General features: G+C 39.5%; 1 protein-coding gene across 7 annotated transcripts in view; it reads right to left on the reverse strand.

The window, feature by feature from the left end:
• NCALD (neurocalcin delta) overlaps positions 1 to 23851 on the reverse strand; it is a 539433-nt gene that overhangs the window by 179871 nt on the left and 335711 nt on the right. For 4 of the 7 annotated variants that reach the window (XM_086336197.1, XM_086336198.1, XM_086336200.1 and 1 more), the window contains exon 4: positions 16120 to 16207. The exons of the other annotated variants lie outside the window; for them this stretch is intronic. The gene's annotated coding sequence lies outside the window, so the exon portion shown is untranslated. The remainder of the gene's footprint in view (positions 1 to 16119; positions 16208 to 23851) is intronic. 7 annotated transcript variants of the gene reach the window in all.

A 23851-nucleotide genomic window follows, 5' to 3' on the forward strand; every position in this document is an offset into this window, starting at 1 on the left:
ACAAGACACTACTCTGAAAGTCAGAGCACAGAATCTGGAGCCAGACTCCCTGAGATGAATCTCAACTATGCAATTTCTCATGGAAGTGATTTTGGCAAGTTAATGTCTTCATGCTGTTGTTTTTTCCCCTGTTATTGCCATGATTAGATAAGTTGGTGTGTGTAAAGTGCTTAGAACAGCACCTCCTTCTGGCAGCTTCTGGGTCTAGGGCAAGCTATAAATGTGTTTGTGAGTCTTCAAAACAATATCACAGTTTGTAAAGGAGGGAAAAGCTGACTCCAGAATGCACCCTTAGGATCTGTATTCACTGCTTTTGCATTTCAAACGAAAAAGTTAGAAATTGCCAAAATCTGAATTCCTATAACATCAAATTGTTACTAATTATGGTTCTGGTCATATGCCACATGTTTCCCAGAAATATCAAACGTTCCATGGAAAACTCGGTGGGTAATAAGGGTGGGGAAAACATATAGTAAGTGTTCATGTTTTTCTTGACTGTCAGTTTTTAATACAATGAAATAGTCAATGAAAAATATGAACATTCAATTACAACTACTTACCACTTCAGAAAGACACTCTTGAACTACTAAAAGTTAGAAATCTATGTTCAAAAACAGCATTGTCAAGTATTCTATATCTCTTAAACTTTAAATTTTGAAAATATGACTCATATACCAGGTGTTTTCCCAAGTAGAAAATTACAGTGGTAGATGTTAAACTAACTCCATGTGATTCTCATTTTCAAAACTAAAATTTTGGACTATTTAGTATCCCCTTGAGGTGCCATTTTGATTTCAAATATAGTTTTCTTTTCGTGGGGTCTTTTTCCTACAAGAAATACATTTCTCTTAGTTTTTCAACACTGTTATTTAACAGGCAAAGTGTTTTAGATTTCTTTTATCTGCATTTATTTCACTTAAATTAAGTTGAATACAGTGAGTTTTTGCAACTATTTAGGGAAAGAAAATGAAATCATTAAGTGAGCTTCGTTCTTAAATGTTATACCAGGACTAGCAGGTTGGGTGTTCCATTTCAGTAGATTTTATACTAAAGAGAATGTATGTTTAAAAGAGAACAGTCTGATATTCTCATTAATTTCTATTTTCAGTCCGATATTTCTTATTGATACAGGTTAGACATGATCATCCTGTAAATGCTAAAAAGTGATCAAGATCTGATCCAAGTTACTTTGGTACTTTGATCTGTAATATGACACTTCTATGTGGAATAAGTGTGCTTACCATGTGATGGCAATGCCAGATGCTAGGATAATAATGATGAAAAAAGCAGACATGGGCCCTGTCTTGCAGAGCTTATCATCTAGGGCAGAGCTATTTAAAGTGTAGTCTCTGAACCAGCACCACCTCATGAACTATTTCTCATCAGACAGCAACAGAACCAGTACAGAGATTGCAAATAATCGTTTAGACACATTTACAGCAGTGGACACAGCTGCACCACTCAAATGTGTAATCAAGTGGACTTGGCTCATTGAATGGGGTCTAGACAGTTCAGATATGTGAATTTTACATGGCGCTATCCCAGTACTGGTCATAGACAGGAGAATACATATTGGCCTGTAATAAATAAGAAATTTTGAAAAAATCTAGTTCTTCCCACAGATAGTTTGAAAAGCACCAGTGTAGTGCTTTCCAATGGAGAAGGCAATTGGCACCCCACTCCAGTACTCTTGCCCGGAAAATTCCATGGGTGGAGGAGCCTGGTAGGCTGCAGTCCATGAGGTTGCGAAGAGTCGGACACAACCGAGCAACTTCACTTTCACTTTTCACTTTCATGCATTGGAGAAGGCAGTGGTAACCCACTCCAAAACTCTTGCCCGGAAAATCCCATGGATGAAGGAGCCTGGTGGGCTGCAGTCCATGGGGTCATGAAGAGTCGGACATAACTGAGCGACTTCACTTTCACTTTTCACTTTCACGCATTGGAGAAGGAAATGGCAACCCACTCCAGTGTTCTTGCCTGGAGAATCCCAGGGATGGGGGAGCCTGGTGGGCTGCTGTCTATGGGGTCGCACAGAGTCAGACATGATTGAAGCGACTTAGCAGCAGCAGCAGCAGAGCTTTCCAAATATTATAGGACACAGAGAGAGATTAATTCCAACAGAGAAAATTTGGGAAATTTTCATGGAAAAAATTCTGAAACATGGATTGGAATCTGTGGAGTAGAAATCATAACATGAGAAAAGCTATAAAGGCAGAAAAATGCAAGGATGCCCTGGGCAACTGAGTTCATTGCCCCCGAAGTGTGATATGGAGACGAGCAAATGGAGGTAAAGGAGACAAATCTGAAAAGATGGGCAACCTAAAGTTGCCCAGTTAGGAAAGGCTTTAAGTGCCATGGAAAAGAGTTAGAACTTTATTTTTGACAATTGGAAGCTCTTAAATATTCCTGAACATCATAGCAACATGAAAGAACGTTCTATTTAACAAAATAACATGGGTCTCATTTGAGCTCTGTGAAACACTTTGAGTCAAGAGGCCTTTAGGCAAAGTAGATAATAACAGTAAAAAGGAATTCAAAATAAAATTCTCTTAATGGTGTCATATATTAGTCATGAGTCTAAGTGAATTTATGCAATCTGTGTCTCCCCAGGCACCACAGCATAGTAAAATCCACTTTCGAAGATTCAATCATATATGATTAAAGTGATCTGGAAATGCCATTTCTTAGCTGAACAACGACAGAACACACATTTTTCCCATTTTCAGAAACTTTGAGTAAACCACAGATGTTAAGGGAACATTAAACCAATATGCTATGGTAATAACTTACACTAAAATGTCAAGAACCATCACCAAAGGATACAAGGGTGGCACTTTTTTCTCTCTGCTGCTTTCAACTTCCTATAAAACCAGAAATAAACTTGTTGAATGTGCCTCATGCAAGTTTCTATGTATCTATCACCAGTTCAGTTCAGTTCAGTTCAGTCACTCAGTCATGTCCGACTCTTTGCAACCCCATGGACTGCAGCACTCCAGGGCTCCCTGTCCATCACCAACTCCTGGAGTTTATGGAAACTCTTGTCCATTGAGTCAGTGATGCCATCCAACCTCTGTCATCCCCCTCTCCTCCCACCTTCAATCTTTCCCAGCATCAGGGTCTTTTCCAATGAGTCAGCTCTTCGCATCAGGTGGCCAAAGTATTGGAGTTTCAACTTCAGCATCAGTCCTTCCAATGAATATTCAGGACTTATTTCCTTTAGGATGGACTGGTTGGATCTCCTTGCAGTCCAAGGGACTCTCAAGAGTCTTCTCCAACACCATAGTTCAAAAGCATCAATTCGTTGGCACTCAGCTTTCTTTATACTCCAACTCTCACATCCATACATGACCGCTGGAAAAACTATAGCTTTGACTAGACAGACCTTTATTAGCAAAGTAATGTCTCTATTATTTAATATGCTGTCTAGGTTGGTCATAACTTTTCTTCCAAGGAGTAAACGTCTTTTCATTTCTTGGCTGCAGTCACCATCTGCAGTGATTTTGGACCCCCAAAAATAAAATCTCACTGTTTCCATTGTTTTCCTCATCTATTTGCCATGAAGTGATGGGGCCAGACCATGATCTTAATTTTCTGAATGTTGAGCTTTAAGCCAACTTTTTCACTCTCCTCTTTCACTTTCATCAAGAAGCTCTTTAGTTTTTCTTCATTTTCTGCCATAAGGATGGTGTCATATGCATATCGGAGGTTATTTCTCCAGGCAACCTTGATTCCAGCTTGTGCTTCCTCCAGGCCAGCCTTTCTCATGATGTACTCTGCATGTAAGTTAAATAAGCAGGGTGACAATATACAGCCTTGATGTACTCCTTTCCTGATTTGGAACCAGTCTGTTTGTTCCATGTCCAGTTGTAACTGTTGCTTCTTGACCTGCATACAGATTTCTCAGGAGGCAGGTCACTACAAACAAAGCTAGTGGAGGTGATGGGATTCCAGTTGAGCTATTTCAAATCCTAAAAGATGATGCTGTGAAAGTGCTGCACTCAATATGCCAGCACATTTGGAAAACTCAGCAGTGGCCACAGGACTGGAAAAGGTCAGTTTTCATTCCAATCCCAAAGAAAGGCAATGCCAAAGAATGCTCAAACTACCACACAATTGCACTCATCTCACACACTAGGGCTTAAGATTCCCATAAATGTCTCTTTTAAAAAAATAGTTGAGCAGCTAAGTAAGTTTTAATCTTTGAGGATACAATTTTGTAAGGTTTTTAATGATGAAACAAGGCCCTCAAAGTGTAAACCACTCCCTCCCTTCCTACAGAACACATTACCATGTCAGGATTGCACACATTTGGCTGAATAAAAATCTAATTCTGGTTTCACAATATAATTTTTAATTGTGATGTAAGAACTACAGAATTAGAAAGAAACCATGCTGTTAAACTGAAAGCTATGCACTTGGAGTTGGACGTGTTTGCAATACAACACAAAGCTAAAACAGCACTGCGAGCCCCTGATGATGATGTACTCAAGAAGCGGTTCTCAACGAGAGGGATTTTGCTCCCCCAAGAAGACATTTGGCAATGTCTAGAGGTGGTTGTCATACTTGGGAGATACTACTGGCACCATGAGGCCACTAAGCATCCTACCGTGCATAGGACTGCTGCTGCTGCTAAGTCGCTTCAGTCGTGTCCGACTCTGTGTGACCCCATAGATGGCAGCCCACCAGGCTCCGCCAACCCTGGGATTCTCCAGGCAAGAACACTGGAGTGGGTTGCCATTTCCTCCTCCAAGGCATGAAAATGAAAAGTGAAAGTGAAGTCGCTCAGTCGTGCCGGACTCTTAGCGACCCCATGGACCGCAGCCTACCAGGCTCCTCCGTCCATGGGATTTTCCAGGCAAGAGTACATAGAACAGCCCTTCACAAAAGAATTATCTAGTCCAAAATGTTAACAGTGCTGCAGCTAAGAAATCCTGCACTAAAGGATACACTAACAACATTTCTATTATTCCTCATGTCTTATATAGAAATAATCACTTTGATTCATGTAATCTGGAAATCAGAAAGCAGGAAATTCTTGAAAATTAAAACAGATACGCATTATGCCTCCCTTTGATCCATGAACTACTCTCTGACTTTGGCAAGCAAGACCTGAAGGTGACCCCACAGGTGTTCTGGTTTATTAATTGCATCAATGGTAATAATTTATATGCAGATATGAAAATAGTACCACATGGAAATCTTCAAGCAGAAAAGACAGGCATGACCGAAAATGCAAACAAGGTTCCAGGTAAGTATTATTTTCTGAATGTAAGTCACTGATGATTGTAACATGCACTATCAGTTAAAAAACAGCTTTGAGGAATGTGGCAAAGAACCATCTCTCCTTAAATGTGTATGTTGATTTTATGATGTGAACCTTTTATTGAGATAATGTGTGCAAAATCTACAAAGTATTTTGAGTGTATAATAAGATATATGTAGCTCTCTTTCTGTAAAAAGAAATAGAAAGACTCCCTCTTAAATCGTTTCCCATTGGTGTCAACTCAGCTATTTTTACTTAAATCTTTTCATTGCTCCCCTCCTCCTGCCCCCACCACTCCAGGAATCGCGGGTCAGGTGCCGGTGGGTGTGCTATCACTAGCTTCTCAGAAACAAGAGTAAATACAAATCTCTCAGCTTCCTTCTCTTACTTTTTTCAGACAGAGGTGTCTTTCATTTTTATTTATTTATTTTTGGCTGTGCAGGGTCTTCACTGCTGTGCGGGCTACTCTCTAGTTGCGGTGCTTGGGCTTCTCACTGCAGTGGTTTCTCTTGTGGAGCACAGGCTCTAGGCACTCCGGCTTCAGTAGTTGTGGCTCCTGAATCTAGAGCTCAGACTCCACAGCCGTGATGCACAGACTTAGTTACTCCACAGTGTGTGAGATCTTCCTAAAGGCCAGAGATCGAATCCATGTCTCCTACATTGGCAGACTGATTCTTTACTACTGAGCCACCAGGGAAGCCCTCCTTCTCTTATTTTATTCTCTTGGAATTTCTCTGAAGTCTTTGACTGTGAACTGAGTACTCTGAAGAACACCTGTGCTGAGCGTGGTCCTAGCTCTGCTAGAGGACATAACTTTATTTAACTAAACAGGGGAATAACCATACACAGATACAATTCAATACATATTTGAAATAATTTTCAAAATTTCATCTAAAGACCACTTACACCATTTAATCATAGACAAAAAATTACTATAAAACCTATATATTTGCTTCCTGGCATATTGTCTGCTTGTCCAACTAGAATTTAAGATCCACATGAACAGGGAATTTTGTCTTGTATTTACTGGCCGAATGAGTGAATGAATCAATGAATACCTTCTCCCAAATAGCAGAGTCATTATACAGTTGCAAACTCCTTTTTATTTTCACTCTAACGACAGGAGACAACAGGACTAATCCATGGTATGTCCATTTGTCCATGTGTGCATTCATGCATTCATTCATTCTCTACCAAGCCTTTCATGATCCGCCCCTGCCACCACTCTGCTTTCCCTCACACCTTGCTCCCTCTGTTCTCTAGCAACACTGGCCTTGGTTCAGTTCCTAGTAAGCTCCAAGCTCCTCCTACCTCGGGGCCTTGGCCTAGAACACTCTCCTCCCCACTGTCCATCTCTTCAGATTTCTTCAGGGAAGCCTTCCCTATCACCATTTCAACTAGATGTAGTGCCTCTATTTTATAGTCTTGGTTTCCCATCTTTCTTTGTGCTCTTTCCTCCTATCATAGTATTGATCACATTTGTAAAGAATATTTCTGTAATTATTTGATGAACATCCCTACACAACTCAACTGGAGACAGAAACCATCCCTGCCGTGTTCTCCATTCAAATCCTCATCATTTAACACAATGCCTGTTATTAAAATACAGCAAGCACTCAATATTTACTGAATGGGTAAATGAATTAGGTTTCTAGGAATGTGATCTGTTATTAAATATATGAGTCATGATATACTATATTATTTTCCACTAGGGCTCAAGTAAGTAGGTGCTTAATCAGTGCATACATGCATGCTAAGCTGCTTCCGTCGTGTTCAACTCTTTGCGATCCTATGGACTGTAGCCTGCCAGGCTCCTCTGTCCATGGGATTCTCCAGGCAAGAATACTGGAGTGGGTTGCTATGCCCTCCTCCAGGGGAATCTCCTGACCCAGGGATTGAACCCAAGTCTCTTACATCTCCTGCATTGCAGGTATGTTCTTTACCACTAGCATCACCTATACTTTTTGGTTAATTGGAATCATCAGTTATCTACTACAAACAACATTCTCCTAAGTCTACATGATACTCCAAGAACTTACTGCAAAATTGCTGAGAAGTCATCTACACTATATTCTTTTTTCTAAAAAAACATTGACTTTATTAGATGTTTTGGCCTTAAAAACATGACTGAATGGAAAGTCATTGCAGGGAATCAATTACCTGAACAATCAGTATTTGTCTCTATTTGAAAACATATGGATGGATACTTAATTATCCTCTAGATATGTGGTATCCTGTGCTCTCAGCTCTGAGATAATCTCTCTCCATTACTACTCCCGAACAAAAGATATGCTATTGATGAAGTAGATTTTTTTTTAATAAAAAAGGATTTATGCGACATTGAAAATAAAAAGTAGTAAGCTCCTAGGCTAAGAGGATTAAAATAGCATTTTTTTAAGAGGAGGAGGAAAAAGGTCTTTAGTGCAGAAAACTGTAGAAAAATAAAAATCCATGTAACTGAGAAGTTAGTCATATAGGAAGCCTTGGGGAAGAGTATGAACTTCTTGGGGATTCAGACGAAGTAATTCTAGCTAAGGGAGATAAAGAGAGATACCCAGACAACAGCAAATCAAAAATGATTGTAAATCTAGAGTCTATTCATATACTTCACTTTCAGATAGTGTTTTACACATATCTTTCCTATCTATTGTTGTCAGGAACTCTGTCACTAGGTGACTTTCACAAGAGTCGAATTCTTGAACAAAATTCTAGAAAGCCCAGGAAATTGGGGCAATGTTTGCTACCTTAGGCCATTATTTTGGAATGCTTAGAAAGTTTAATCTCTATTCAAGGGGTCATCCTGACCCTTGCCTTGCCTTCTCCTCTCAAGCCAACAGTAATTGAGCAGGAAGTGGTTCCTTCACTGCCTCAAGAACTTTCCAGTTAATTTCTTATTCAAATCCTCCTCCTTTGGGTCTGGCAGATGCCTCAAACCTCTGGCACACACTCAGCCTCTCGTTGCTCTGCATAAATCAGAGATGGAGTAGAGTATATTTAAGGCTCACTCAAGAAGGAAAAGGCTTCCCTTGTGCCTCAGATGGTAAAGAATCTGCCTGCAACGCAGGGGACCTGGGTTCAATTTCTGGGTCAGGAAGGTCCCCTGGAGAAGGGAATGGCAACCCACTCCAGTATTCTCATCTGGAAAATTTCATGGACAGAGAAGCCTGCTGGCTACAGTCCATGGGGTCACAAAGAGTTGGACATGACTGAGTGAGTAACCCTTTCAAGAAGGAAATCTGCAGTAAGAAATCAACTGGCCCTGAGATCACAGACCCAGAAGACAGACTTGGACTTCCCTGTCAGTGCAGTGGTTAAGAATCCTCCTTGCAGGGGGCGATCCTAAGATGGCAGAGGAATAGGCCGGGGAGACTACTTTCTCCTCCACAAATTTATCAAAAGAACATTTGAACGCTGAGCAAATTCCACAAAACAACTTCTGAATGCTGGCAGAGGACATCAGGCACCCAGAAAGGCAGCCCATTGTCTTTGAAAGGAGATGGAGAAGTCTTGAGGCTACTGTAAGAATAAGACTGAAAACCAGAGGCATGAGGCTTAATTAAGTCCAAATCCTGAGAACAGCAGAGAACTCCTGACTCCAGGGAACATTAATCAATAGGAGCTCATCAAATGCCTCCATACCTACACTGAAACCAAACACCACCCGAGGGCCAACAAGTTCCAGAGAAAGACATACCATGCAAATTCTCCAGCAACACAGGAACATAGCCCTGAGCTTCAATATACAGGCTGCCCAAAGTCACTCCAAACACATTAACATCTCAAAACTCATTACTGGACACTTCAGTATACTCCAGAGAGAAGAAATCCAGCTCCACCCCCCAGAACACAGACACAAGTTTCCCTAACCAGGAAACTTTGACAAGCCACATGTCTAACCCGACCCACAGTGAGGAACCTCCACAATAAAGAGGAACCACAAACTGCTAGAATATGGAAAGACCACCCCAAACACATCAATATAAACAAGATGAAAAGGCAGAGAAATACCCAGCAGGTAAAGGAACAGGATAAATGCCCACCAAACCAAACAAAAGAGGAAGAGATAGGGAATCTACCTGATAAAGAATTCCAAATAATAATAGTGAAAATGATCCAAAATCTTGAAAACAAAATGGAATTACATATAAATAGCCTGGAGACAAAGATTAAGAAGATGTAAGAAATGTTTAACAAGGACCTAGAAGAAATAAAAAAAGAGTCAATATATAATGAATAATGCAATAAATGAGATCAAAAACACTCTGGAGGGAACCAACAGTAGAATAACAGAGGCAGAAGATAGGATTAGTGAGGTAGAAGATAGAATGGTAGAAATAAATGAAACAGAGAGGAAAAAATTAAAAGAAATGAGGACAACCTCAGAGACCTCTGGGACAATGTTAAATGCCCCAACATTCGAATCATAGGAGTCTCAGAAGAAGAAGACAAAAAGAAAGGCCATGAGAAAATACTTGAGGAGATAATAGTTGAAAACTTCCCTAAAATGGGGAAGGAAATAGTCACCCAAGTCCAAGAAACCCAGAGAGTCCCAAACAGGATAAACCCAAGGCTAAACACCCCAAGACACATATTAATCAAATTAACAAAGATCAAACACAAAGAACAAATATTAAAAGCAGCAAGGCAAAAACAACAAATAACACACAAGGGGATTCCCATAAGGATAACAGCTGATCTTTCAATAGAAACTCTTCAGGCCAGGAGGGAATGGCAGGACATATTTAAAGTGATGAAAGAAAGTAAACTACAGCCCAGATTATTGTACCCAGCAAGGATCTCATTCAAATAGAAGGAGAAATCAAAAGCTTTACAGACAAGCAAAAGCTGAGAGAATTCAGCACCACAAAACCAGCTCTCCAACAAATGCCAAAGGATCTTCTCTAGACAGGGTGTATAAACTCGAACCCCAAACAATAAAGTAAATGGCAATGAGATCATACTTAGCAATAATTACCTTAAATGTAAATGGGTTGAATGCCCCAACCAAAGGACTGGCTGAATGGATACATAAACAAGACCCCTATATATGTTGTCTACAAGAGACCCACCTCGAAACAAGGGACACATACAGACTGAAAGTGAAGGGCTGGAAAAAGATATTCCATGAAAATAGAGACCAAAAGAAAGCAGGAGTAGCAATACTCATATCAGATAAAATAGACTTTAAAACAAAAGCTGTGAAAAGAGACAAAGAAGGACACTACATAATGATCAAAGGATCATCCAAGAAGAAGATATAACAATTATAAATATATATGTACCCAACATAGGAGCACCACAATATGTAAGACAAATGTTGACAAGTATGAAAGGGGAAATTAATAATAACACAATAATAGTGGGAAACTTTAATACCCCACTCACACCTATGGATAGATCAACTAAACAGAAAATTATCAAGGAAACACAAACTTTAAATGATACAATAGACCAGTTAGACCTAATTGATATCTATAGGACATTTTACCCCAAAACAATGAATTTCACCTTTTTTTCAAGTGCACATGGAACCTTTTCCAGGATAGATCACATCCTGGGCCATAAATCTAGCCTTGGTAAATTAAAAAAACTGAAATCATTCCAAGCCTCTTTTCTGACCACAATGCAGTAAGATTAGATGTCAATTACAGGAGAAAAACTATTAAAAATTCCAACATATGGAGGCTGAACAACACACTGCTGAATAACCAACAAATCACAGAAGAAATCAAAAAAGAAATCAAAATATGCATAGAAGCGAATGAAAATGAAAACACAACCCAAAACGCATGGGACACTGTAAAAGCAGTGCTAGGGGAAGGTTCATAGCAATACAGGCTTACCTCAAGAAACAAGAAAAAAGTCAAATAAATAACCTAAGTCTACACCTAAAGCAACTAGAAAAGGAAGAAATGAAGAATCCCAGGGTTAGTAGAAGGAAAGAAATCTTAAAAATTAGGGCAGAAATAAATGCAAAAGAAACAAAAGAGACCATAGCAAAAATCAACAAAGCCAAAGGCTGGTTCTTTGAGAAGTTAAATAAAATTGACAACCCAGTAGCCAGATTCACCAAGAAACAAAGGGAGAAAAATCAAATCAACAAAATTAGAAATGAAAATGGAGAGATCACAACAGACAACACAGAAATACAAAGGATCATAAGAGACTACTATCAGCAATTATATGCCAATAAAATGGACAACTTGGAAGAAATGAACAAATTCTTAGAAAAGTACAACTTTCCAAAACTGAACCAGGAAGAAAAGAAAATCTTAACAGACCCATCACAAGCATGGAAATTGAAACTGTAATCAGAAATCTTCCAGCAAACAAAATCCCAGGACCAGACAGCTTTACAGCTGAATTCTACCAAAAATTTAGAGAACAGCTAACACCTATCCTACTCAAACTCTTCCAGAAAATTGCAGAGGAAGGTAAACTTCCAAACTCATTCTATGAGGCCACCATCACCCTAATACCAAAACCTGACAAAGATCCCACAAAAAAAGAAAACTACAGGCCAATATCACTGATGAACATAGATGCAAAAATCCTTAACAAAATTATAGCAAACAGAATCCAACAACATATTAAAAAGATCATACATTATGACCAAGTGGGCTTTTCCCAGGGATGCAAGGATTCTTTAATATCTGCAAATCAATCAATGTAATACACCACATTAACAAATTGAAAAATAAAAACCATATGATTATCTCAATAGATGCAGAAAAAGCCTTTGACAAAATTCAACATCTATTTATGATAAAAAACCCTCCAGAAAGCAGGAATAGAGGGAACATACCTCAACATAATAAAAGCTATCTATGACAAACCCACAGCAAACATTATCCTTAATGGTGAAAAATTGAAAGCATTTCCCCTAAAGTCAGGAACAAGACAAGGGTGCCCACTCTCACCACTACTATTCAACATAGTTTTGGAAGTTTTGGCCACAGCAATTAGAGCAGAAAAAGAAATAAAAGGAATCCAGATTGGAAAAGAAGAAGTAAAACTCTCACTGTTTGCAGATGACATGATCCTCTACATAGAAAACCCTAAAGACTCTACCAGAAAATTACTAGAGCTAATCAATGAATATAGTAAAGTTGCAGGATATAAAATCAACACACAGAAATCCCTTGCATTCCTACACACTAACAATGAGAAAACAGAAAGAGAAATTAAGGAAACAATTCCATTCACCATTGCAACGAAAAGAATAAAATGCTTAGGAATATATCTACCTAAAGAAACAAAAGACCTATATATAGAAAACTATAAAACACTGGTGAAAGAAATCAAAGAGGACACAAATAGATGGAGAAATATACTGGGTTCATGGATCAGAAGAATCAATATAGTAGAAATGAGTATACTACCCAAAGCAATGTATAGATTCAACGCAATCCCTATCAAGCTATCAATGGTATTTTTCACAGAACTAGATCAAATAATTTCACAATTTGTATGGAAATACAAAAAACCTTGAATAGCCAAAGCAATCTTGAGAAAGAAGAATGGAACTGGAGGAATCAACCTGCCTGACTTCAGGGTCTACTACAAAGCCACATTCATCAAGACAGTATGGTACTGGCACAAAGACAGAAATATAGATCAATGGAACAAAATAGAAAGATAATATTTTTATTATCCATGCACCTATGGTCACCTTATCTTCGACAAAGGAGACAAGAATATACAATGGGGAAAAGACAATCTCTTTAACAAGTGGTGCTGGGAAAACTGGTTAACGACTTTTAAAAAAATGAAACTAGAACACTTTCTAACACCATACACAAAAATAAACTCAAAATGGATTAAAGATGTAAACTTAAGGCCAGAAACTATAAAACTCCTAGAGGAGAACATAGGCAAAACACTCTTGGACATAAATCACAGCAGGAACTTCTATGATCCACCTCCCAGAATATTGGAAATAAAAGCAAAAATAAACAAATGGGACCTAATTAAACTTAAATGCTTCTGCACAACAAAGGAAACTATAAGCAAGGTGAAAAGACAGCTTTCAGAATGGGAGAAAATAATAGCTAATGAAGCAACTGACAAAGAATTAATCTCAAAAATATACAAGCAACTCCTGCAGCTCAATTCCAGAAAAATAAATGATCCAATCAAAAAATGGGCCAAAAAACTAAACAGACATTTCTCCAAAGAAGACATACAGATGGCTAACAAACACATGAAAAGATGCTCAATATCACTCATTATTAGAGAAATGCAAATCAAAACCATAATGAGGTACCATTTCATGCCAGTCAGAATGGCTGCGATCCAAAAGTCTACAAGCAATAAATGCTGGAGAGGGTGTGGAGAAAAGGGAACCCTCTTACACTGTTGCTGGGAATGCAAACTAGTACAGCCACTATGGAGAACAGTGTGGAGATTCTTTAAAAAACTGAAAATAGAGCTGCCATACAACCCAGCAATCCCACTGCTGGGTATACACACCAAGGAAACCAGAATTGAAAGAGACACGTGTACCCCAATGTTCATTGCAGCACTGTTTATAATAGCCAGGACATGGAAGCAACCTAGATGTCCATCAGCAGATGAATGGGTAAGAAAGCTGTGATACATATACACAATGGAGTATTACTCAGCCATTAAAAAGAATACATTTGAATCAGTTCTAATGAGGTGGATGAAACTGGAGCCGATTATACAGAGTGAACTAAGCCAGAAAGAAAAACACCAATACAGTATACTAATGCATATGTATAGAATTTAGAAAGATGGTAACAATAACCCTGTATGTGAGACAGCAAAAAAGACACAGATATATAGAACAGTCTTTTGGACTCTGTGGGAGAGGGTGAGGGTGGGATGGTTTGGGAGAATGGCATTGAAACATGTATATTATCATATGTGAAATGGATCACCAGTCCAGGTTCGATGCATGATACAGGGTCCTCGGGGCTGGTACACTGGGATGACCCAGAGGGATGAGATAGGGAGGGAGGTGGGAGGTGGGGTTCAGAATGGGGAACACATGTACACCCGTGGTGGATTCATGTCAATGTATGGCAAAACCAATACAATATTGTAAAGTAATTAGCCTCCAAAAAATTAATTAATTTATTAATTATTTAAAAAAAAAAGAATCCTCCTTGCAATGTAGGGGACACAAGTTCGATCCCTGGCCTGGGAAGATTCCACATACCACAGGGCAACTAAGCCCATGTATCATAACTGCTGTGCTGGAGCTCTAGAGACCGTGCTCCACAACAAGAGAAGCCACTGCAGTGAGGAGCCCATGCACCACAACCAAAGAGTAACCCCTACTTGCAGCAATTAGAGAAAGCCACAGCACTGCAACCAACACCCAGTGCAGCCATAAACAAGTAAATAAATGAAATTTTTTTAAAAGAGAGAGAGACTTGGATGCTTGCGGAGGGCCAATAGCAGACATACTGATTCTCCACACCGTCACATTAAGGGGAAGTGTCCTTATGTTGGATCATACATATGCTTTACTGTCTTTGGGGGCAAAAATACACATTTCTCATTATTCTTTAGCTTGATATCACAATGATCCAAGGAATTAATGCAATGGCTACTACCATGTTTAGGGTTGTGATCCATAAGTACTTCAGAGTATCTCAAGCCGCCTGATTACTGCCAACTTAAATGCATAATTCTCTCCTGGCCTTCAGGAGAAATGTATTGGCATTGAGGCTTAGTTATAAATGTTATGAGAAAAAAAAAAAACAATAGATATTGACTAGCTCGACTTCAAATATTTTATTACTGTCCTATAGCTTTCATTAAAAGAACTGGCTTTATTCAATTTGAAATACAATTGAAAGTGAAAGGCTTTTCACTTTCACTTTCTCATTATATCCAGATGAGCTATGTTACTCATCTATTAATTAAACCATAGAGAGTTAATGGGTGATGAAGGAAGTGGGATGAAAAAGAGCTAAATACATATAAGTTTCATTTTATATTGACTTATCTCCCTTCCCTGAAATATCAGCAAAATACAAACTAAGGTTCTGTTCTGGCCCACGTTCACTTTAATATTTTTACCATTTGGTCTTCATATAGAACTATTTGGCCAAGTAAGTATTCATGCCTTCTTCACAGTCACAAAAAGTATTGCCAGGGCTTAAGCCAAACTGCCTTGTCTACAAACCTTGGCTGGCTCGCATCTGGAGCAATTAACATATTTTGAAAATTGTCCAAGGAATTCATAAATCAATAGATTTCCCTTCCTGAAAAGCCAATTTCCTAAACGTTCAATGAGATGGCTTTTGAGACCCACACCAACTAAATAGGAAAGTAATAGTGTTCCTATCTTAACAGGAAACTCATGATTGCGGGTGCTGCTGCCCTCATTATACCATAACAGGATTTCAAAAGAATCTTTTCTGAATTAAAAAATATTCCATCTATTTGCTGCACAGTATCCTCTTTGATCTTTTGTATTAAATGATAGATATGGAAAGTAAGGAGGGGCACATATATATTGTCCTTTTCTCCAGGAAGCAAGTTGGGTTTTTTATTTCATTATCCCTTCTCCTACTTGTTTGTTTGTTTTTTAATTAAGTAAATTTCTATTTAATCAGAGTCACTACAGAAAAGAATTTTTTAAAAAGTAAAATGGTAAAATAGTTTTTGGTAACAGAAATTTATCTAGAGTTAAAAATGGAAATGCATACTTCATGACAAAGTTTTAATGGCAGATATAAACTAGCATTTTCTATTTACCAAATACCAGAAACATTTAACACACAACAACTTAACCAGGATGCAACATCTTTGCATTCTGAATCATAATTTACACAATTCAAAACCCAGGCATTTGAAAGGTTAAAAAAGTAACTCACAATATGCAGTCACGCAGCGTCCCGGGTCTCAGAGCCTTCCACAGCTGTAAGGCCAGATTTGCTCGCCGGCAGTTCTCTGGCCCTGCAACTGAGATCACTCATAATTAATGAATAATTTACTTGAACACTTGACAGCTCAGTAAGCGGTTTATGAAAGGCTGTTACTTTTACTTCTTCTGTAGTTGCCTTTGCAAACAGGAAACAGGAAACACACCTACAAGAGCACTGACAGACCTCAGCTTAATTGGTCTTTTCTCAAAGTACTCAGTGGAGAGTCTTGTACCACAGACATGATATGTCCCTAAAAGAGCAATACTCAGATCCTTCTATTGCAGAATTTAAAATCTTTTAGACAGATGCCATGCAGGCAATTTATTACAAGCATTTTAGTAACATTCAGGTCTTATGACCTTAATCCTGGAAGGACTATAAATTTCAGAATATGTATATAATATTTATAAATATATACATATCAACACGTATATGTGTATATATAAGTACAAATATATAATACATTAAGCAATATATTATTTAAATATGGATTATTTAAAACAATAAGCAGCATATTAAAGTAATATATATAATTTTCCTGGAATATATGTGGAAACTATCATTTAGGAATCTTTTGTCTACACGTAACAGAAACCCAGCTCAAAATCCCTTAAACAAATAAATAACAAAACAAGAAAATATTTTGGTTTATTGAGTTGGGGAAGAAAAACCTGGATATAGGTCTGGTTTTAGGAAAACAGAGTTTCACTATTTATATCTCTTGATTCTCTGCAAGTCTCTTAGCATGGTATTTTCTGTAGAGTGACTTCACCTTCTGGCTGCCTTTCCTCTTGGTGCAAACAAATAACTTCAGTGGTTCAAGATCACACATCCATCTTCCAAGAGGGCAGTGTTAGCGTGCTGCCAGTCTCAAGCTCTGAAGTCATTCTGATTGCCCATCACTGAATCAGTCACTGTACTTGTCTGAATGGTTTTAATCAAGCCTTATCCTTGTAAGAGGTGACAGCCTCTCTCTCTGTCTCTCAGTCACTCAGTCATGTCTGACTCTTTTTGATCCCATGGACTGTAGCCCGCCAGACTCTTCTGTCCATGGAATTTTCCAAGCCAGAATACTGGAATGGGTAGCCATCCTACTCCAGGGGATCTTCTCCTGAGTCTTTTGAGTCTCCTGCATTGGCAGGCAGGTTCTGTACCACTGGTTCCACCTGGGAAACCCAGAGATGAGGGTAGGATGTTCCAAAGAAAAATCACACGGAAGGGCATTCAGGTTACTAAGAGAAAGGGACAAGGGGGAAAGGAATATTGGAGGAAATCAACAAATGTCTGCCATGACAATGTTTGGCAATAATCTGAAGATTGGTATTTGAGGACGTGTATCTATGAAAATACTGGATCTTGGGTAACTACTGCACAATTACACTCATCTAACATGCTAGTCGGAGAAGGCAATGGCAACCCACTCCAGTACTTTTGCCTGGAAAATCCCATGGATGGAGGAGCCTGGTAGCCTGTAGTCCATGGGGTCGCTAAGAGTCAGACACAACTGAGCGACTTCACTTTCACTTTTCATTTTCATGCATTGAAGAAGGAAATGGCAACCCACTCCAGTGTTCTTGCTTGGAGAACCCCAGGGACGGGGGAGCCTGGTGGGCTGCCATCTATGGGGTCGCACAGAGTCGGACACGACTGAAGCTACTTAGCAGCAGCAGCAGCACATGCTAGTAAAATAATGCTCAAAATTCTCCAAGCCAGGCTTCAGCAATATGTGAACTGTGAACTTCTTGATGTTCAAGCTGGTTTTAGAAAAGGCAGAGGAACCAGAGATCAAATTGCCAACATCCGCTGGATCATGGAAAAAGCAAGAGGGTTCCAGAAAAACATCTATTTCTGCATTATTGACTATGCCAAAGCCTTTGACTGTGTGCATCACAACAAACTGTGGGAGACCTGCCTCTTGAGAAATCTGTATGCAGGTCAGGAAGCAACAGTTAGAACTGGACATGGAACAACAGACTGGTTCCAAATAGGAAAAGGAGTCTGTCAAGGCTGTATATTGTCACCCTGCTTATTTAACTTATATGCAGAGTACATCATGAGAAACGCTGGACTGGAAGAAACACAGCTGGAATCAAGATTGCCAGGAGAAATATCAATAACCTCAGATATGCAGATGACATCACCCTTATGGCAGAAAGTGAAGAAGAACTAAAGAGCCTCTTGATGAAAGTGAAAGTGCAGAGTGAAAAAGTTGGCTTAAAGCTCAACATTCAGAAAATGAAGATCATGGCATCTGGTCCCATCACTTCATGGGAAATAGATGGGGAAACAGTGGAAACAGTGTCAGACTTTATTTTTCTGGGCTCTAAAATCACTGCAGATGATGACTGCAGTCATGAAATTAAAAGACGCTTACTCCTTGGAAGGAAAGTTATGATCAACCTAGACACCATATTCAAAAGCAGAGACATTACTTTGTCAACAAAGGTCCATATAGTCAAGGCTATGGTTTTTCCTGTGGTCATGTATGGATGTGAGAGTTGGACTGTGAAGAAGGCTGAGTGCCGAAGAATTGATGCTTTTGAACTGTGGTGTTGGATAAGACTCTTGAGAGTCCCTTGGACTACAAGGAGATCCAACCAGTCCATTCTGAAGGAGATTAGTCGTGGAATTTCTTTGGAAGGAATGATGCTAAAGCTGGAACTCCAGTACTTTGGCCACCTCATGCGAAGAGTTGACTCATTGGAAAAGACTCTGATGCTGGGAGGGATTGGGGGCAGGAGGAGAAGGGGACGACAGAGGATGAGATGGCTGGATGGCATCACTGACTTGATGGACATGAGTCTGAGTGAACTCCGGGCGTTGGTGATGGACAGGGAGGCCTGGCGTGCTGCGATTCATGTGGTTGCAAAGAGTTGGACACGACTGAGCAACTGAACTGAACTGAACTGAACTGAACTGAAAGATGTCTGAAAGAGAATGAGCTGAGGTTCAAGAGATACTGATAACCCAAATCTTTGCATTTAGTAAGATTTTCTATTAACATTATGTTTTTATGTTTGCTAAGAAAATAATAGTTCAGAATTTTTTTCACTTTGTTTATGAAACACATATAGTGTATAAAGTGTGCTTGCATACGATCTTCCACCTTGTTATTCAAACAACCCTGCTAGGTAGATAGATATCCTTGGCAGAAGCTTAGAGAGTAGGGTAGATACTGCTCTTAACTCTCCAACACTCAGTCTGCTCTTTGTTCTACCTGGACCTTGATTTTCCTCAGGGCAGCAATTTGCCCTGTTTAAACTACAGCTAAGGATGGGCAGGTAGAACACTTTGGGCCCTGGACATGTAAGTTGAAAGTACTAGGTAGAGCTTCGGGAACAGCTCTATTAAAGGGCTCTGGTGTTTACTTTTTGCCCTTCCCCTTCCAATGCCTGAAACACCAGTAAAATGCCAGAGGTGGAGCCGTATCTTGCAACCACGGAATGACAAGTATACCACATGCTGGGAAGACCAAATTGAAAGGAAAGCCACTATACTGGGCCTTGTCTGCCTCCTCCTGGGCTATTAGATGAGAAAAACCTCTATATTGTTAAGCCACCATAGAAGGGCTCTTGTTCCGTGCAACTAAACATACACCTTATACAAAGAAGCTTAACAATCTGGCTATGACAGATCAAGGCTTAACCCCAGGTTTCTTGACTCTCTGTGTTGCCTCTCCATAAGCAGAATCCATACTCTGAATACCATACAGACAGGCATTTTAAATTTATGCTTTCTTTTTAACAAATAGCTCGTTTAAATGATCTGAGTCATAGCTATGATGCCAAGAGGGGATTCTCTCACCATTCTTCTGTTTTTGGTTTCTTTAGCTTTTTAACATGTAACATTCATGCACTTGCAAAATTTCTAAGACAAGAATGCCTTGGCTGCAGAAAAACAAACCTACGGTCATTTGACCAAAATTTCTTTCAAGACTACCTAAGGGAGAATTGACCATCTTCCCAGATTTAGCCATGGATGAGTTTTCTCCCTAGACTTTCTCACTGACTTAGTTATTAAAAGACAACAGAAGACTTCTGGTGTCTGGCTCCATGTATAAGAAGCTTGGAAGTCACCACTCTCTCTTAACAACAAATAGGAATCAACAACTCTTCTTGGATTCATAAACCGCTGCACCCAAGATTGGAGAGACCAGCAGGGGAATACAGGAAGTCTCAGAGACTTGAGAGCAGAAACCACCGCATGAAGCCCTGTACCAGGAAAAGAAAACCTGAACTGTGATTGACCAACTGCTGGAGTCTCCGTGACGACAACTCTGAGAGTTCAACACTTCAAGGGGACACAGTCATGATGGAGGGCAGTCCTTACAATACTGTGAGATTTACTTCAAGGAGCTCTACCAGATTCCCACAGTAAATACCAGAGAAAAGTCAGTTCAGGTTTCCGGAATAGAGTGTGTAAAAGAGCATTTTGAAATATGCCGGAGCACTCCGTTCTTGTCCTCAGGGGAAACTAGTTACCAGAGTCTAACCTGCAAGTGCATCCTCAGAACCCAACTGACCTGGAGAAGGGAAATACTCAGCTTCAGACTCCTCCGGGCATCCACCATGGGAGAAGGGACTACTCAACTGCAACCCACTCTAGCCATCCTGTACCACCTACGTGAGGAGAAAAAGCTGAGAAACACTCATGAAGATCGCAGTCTAGAGGCACAGGCTCACCAAAACACTGAGTGAGACCTGATCATAGGATACATAGAATATTTCTTTTCCCTGAAAACTCATGACCACATTACTGAAAATCTATTTAGAGCAGTTTCTTTTACTCACTACAACATGTCTGGCTATCAAGAAAAAATTACAAGGCTTGCCAAAAGAAAAAGAAAAAAAAGCCCACACAATTTTTAGAGACAGAGAACCAAAACCAGCATGGCTGGGAAGCTGGAACTAAAAGATAACAGAGTTCTCATGAAGGTTGGAATAATTTACCAAGCAAAAAGTCAAGGAGGAGCCACACCTGAAGATCAATTCCAGAGGGATTAAGGATTTATCTGTGAAAAGCAAAATGTTAGAAGAAAATATAGGAGAACATCTTTCTGCCTTCCAAATGGGGAAAGAGTTCTTAAGGCACAAAACAGCTAATCACCAAAGGACAGACTGATAAATTTGCCTGCTCTACTATCAAGATTTTCTGTTTATCAAAGGTACAATAAAGAAAGCAGAAGACACGCCAATGTATGAGACAAGTTTGCAACATACGAAATCAACAAAAGATCAGTATTCAGATTATATAAAGACATGTTACAAACCAGTAAGAAAAGACAATGCAATAGGAAAACGATCAATGGATCTGACGTATCATCCCAGAAGAGAATAATATGAATGGTGAATGGATGGTTTTCTTTCTTTCTTTCTGATCAGACTTTTATTTTCTCTTCTTACTTTATTGCATTGTTTAGAACTTCTAGTACTATGTTGAATAGGCGTTGTGAAAGAGAACATTCCTACCTCGCTCCTAATCTTATGAGGAAAGGATTTAGTCTTCCACTGGTAAGTGTGCTGTTAGCTGCAAGTGTTTCATAGATGTTTAAAAAAGCGATTTTAGAAAGTTTCCTTCTATTCCAATTTTTCTGAAAGCTTTTTTTTTTTTATCATGAATGGGTGCTGAATATTCTCAAACGATTTTTCTGCTTCGATTAGTGTAATTGGGATACTTTTTCTTTAGACTGTTTATATGGTAGATTACACTGACTGCTTTTCATACTGAATGATCTTTGCATTGCTAGAATAAACATCACTTGATCACAATACATAATTATTTTTATATACTGCTGAATGCTATGTGTCAATATTTTGTTAAGGGATTTTGCATCCATCTTCATGAGAGTCATCAGTCTCTAGCTGTCTTGTTGTACTGTCTTTTTCAAGTTTAGTTATTAGAATTGCTTCTTATAATGAATTGAGAAGTGTTCCCTTCTCTGACATTTACTGGAAGAGATTTATAGAAATAATGTTTGTGAACCGTGAACTTCCAGATGTTCAAGCTGGTTTTAGAAAAGGCAGAGGAACCAGAGATCAGATTGCCAACATCTGCTGGATCATCGAAAAAGCAAGAGAGTTCCAGAAAAACATTTATTTCTGCTTTATTGACTATGCCAAAGCCTTTGACTGTGTGGATTACAATAAACTGTGGAAAATTCTGAAAGAGATGGGAATACCAGACTACCTGACCTGCCTCTTGAGAAATCTGTTTGCAGGTCAGGAAGCAACAGTTAGAACTGGACATGGAACAACAGACTGGTTCCAAATAGGAAAAGGAGTATGTCAAGGCTGTATATTGTCACCCTGCTTATTTAACTTATATGCAGAGTACATCATGAGAAACACTGGGCTGGATGAAGCACAAGCTGGAATCAAGATTACTGGGAGAAATACCAATAACCTCAGATACGCAGATGACACCGCCCTTATGGCAGAAAGTGAAGAAGAACTAAAGAGCCTCTTGATGAAAGTGAAAGAGGAGAGTGAAAAAGTGAGCTTAAAGCTCAACATTCAGAAAACGAAGATCATGGCATCTGGTCCCATCACTTCATGACAAACAGATGGGGAAACAGTGGAAACAGTGTCAGACTTTATTTTTTTGGATTCCAAAATCACTGCAGATGGTGATTGCAGCCATGAAATTAAAAGACTCTTACTCCTTGGAAGAAAAGTTATGACCAACCTAGATACCATATTCAAAAGCAGAGACATTACTTTGCCAACAAAGGTCCATCTAGTCAAAGCTATGGTTTTTCCAGTGGTCATGTATGGATGTGAGAGTTGGACTATAAAGAAAGCTGAGCGCTGAAGAATTGATGCTTTTGAAGTGTGGTGTTGGAGAAGACTCTTGAGAGTCCCTTGGACTGCAAGGAGATCCAACCAGTCCATCCTAGGGGAGATCAGTCCTGGGTGTTCATTGGAAGGACTGATGTTGAAGCTGAAACTCCAATACTTTGGCCACCTGATGTGAAGAGCTAATTCACTGGAAAAGACCCTGATGCTGGGAAAGATTGGGGGCAGGAGGAGAAGGGGACGACAGAGGATGAGATGGTTGGATGGCATCACCAACTCAATGGATATGGGTTTGGGTGGACTCCAGGATTTGGTGATGGGCAGGGAGGCCTGGCGTGCCGCAGTTCATGTGGTTGCAATGAGTCGGACACGACTGAGCGACTGAACTGAACTGAATTGAACTCCTTTAAATATTTGGTAGACTTTTCCAGTGAAATCTTCTGGAGCTTTCTGTTTGGCAAGTTTCTAAACTAATTCAATTTCCTTAGTTGTAAGGCTATTTAAATTATCTATCTTCTTAACAACTTGCAATTGTGCTTTTCAGGAAGTTGGTCCGTTTTACATAAGTTGTGAAACTTGTATGTGTAGACTTATTTGTCTGAAATATTTTTACTTTTCTTTTGATGTCAGGAGGTCTATGGTGATATCTCTTTTTTGATAGCAGATATTGGTAATTTGGGGCTTTCCAGATGGCACAGTGGTAAAGAATCTGCCTGCCAAGGCAGGAGACACCGGAGACTCAGAGGATTCTATCCATGGGTTGGGAAGATTCCCTGGAGGAGGAAATGGCATCCCACTCCAGTATTCTTGCCTGGAGAATTCCATGGACAGCAGAGCCTGGCGGGCTGCAATGGGGTTGCAAACAGTTGGACACAACTGAGCACACA

The sequence above is a fragment of the Bos grunniens genome, chromosome 14 (assembly GCF_055505025.1).
Source record: "Bos grunniens cultivar Pamir isolate PY7600 chromosome 14, Bosgru_T2T1.0, whole genome shotgun sequence".
Taxonomy (NCBI): domain Eukaryota; kingdom Metazoa; phylum Chordata; class Mammalia; order Artiodactyla; family Bovidae; genus Bos; species Bos grunniens.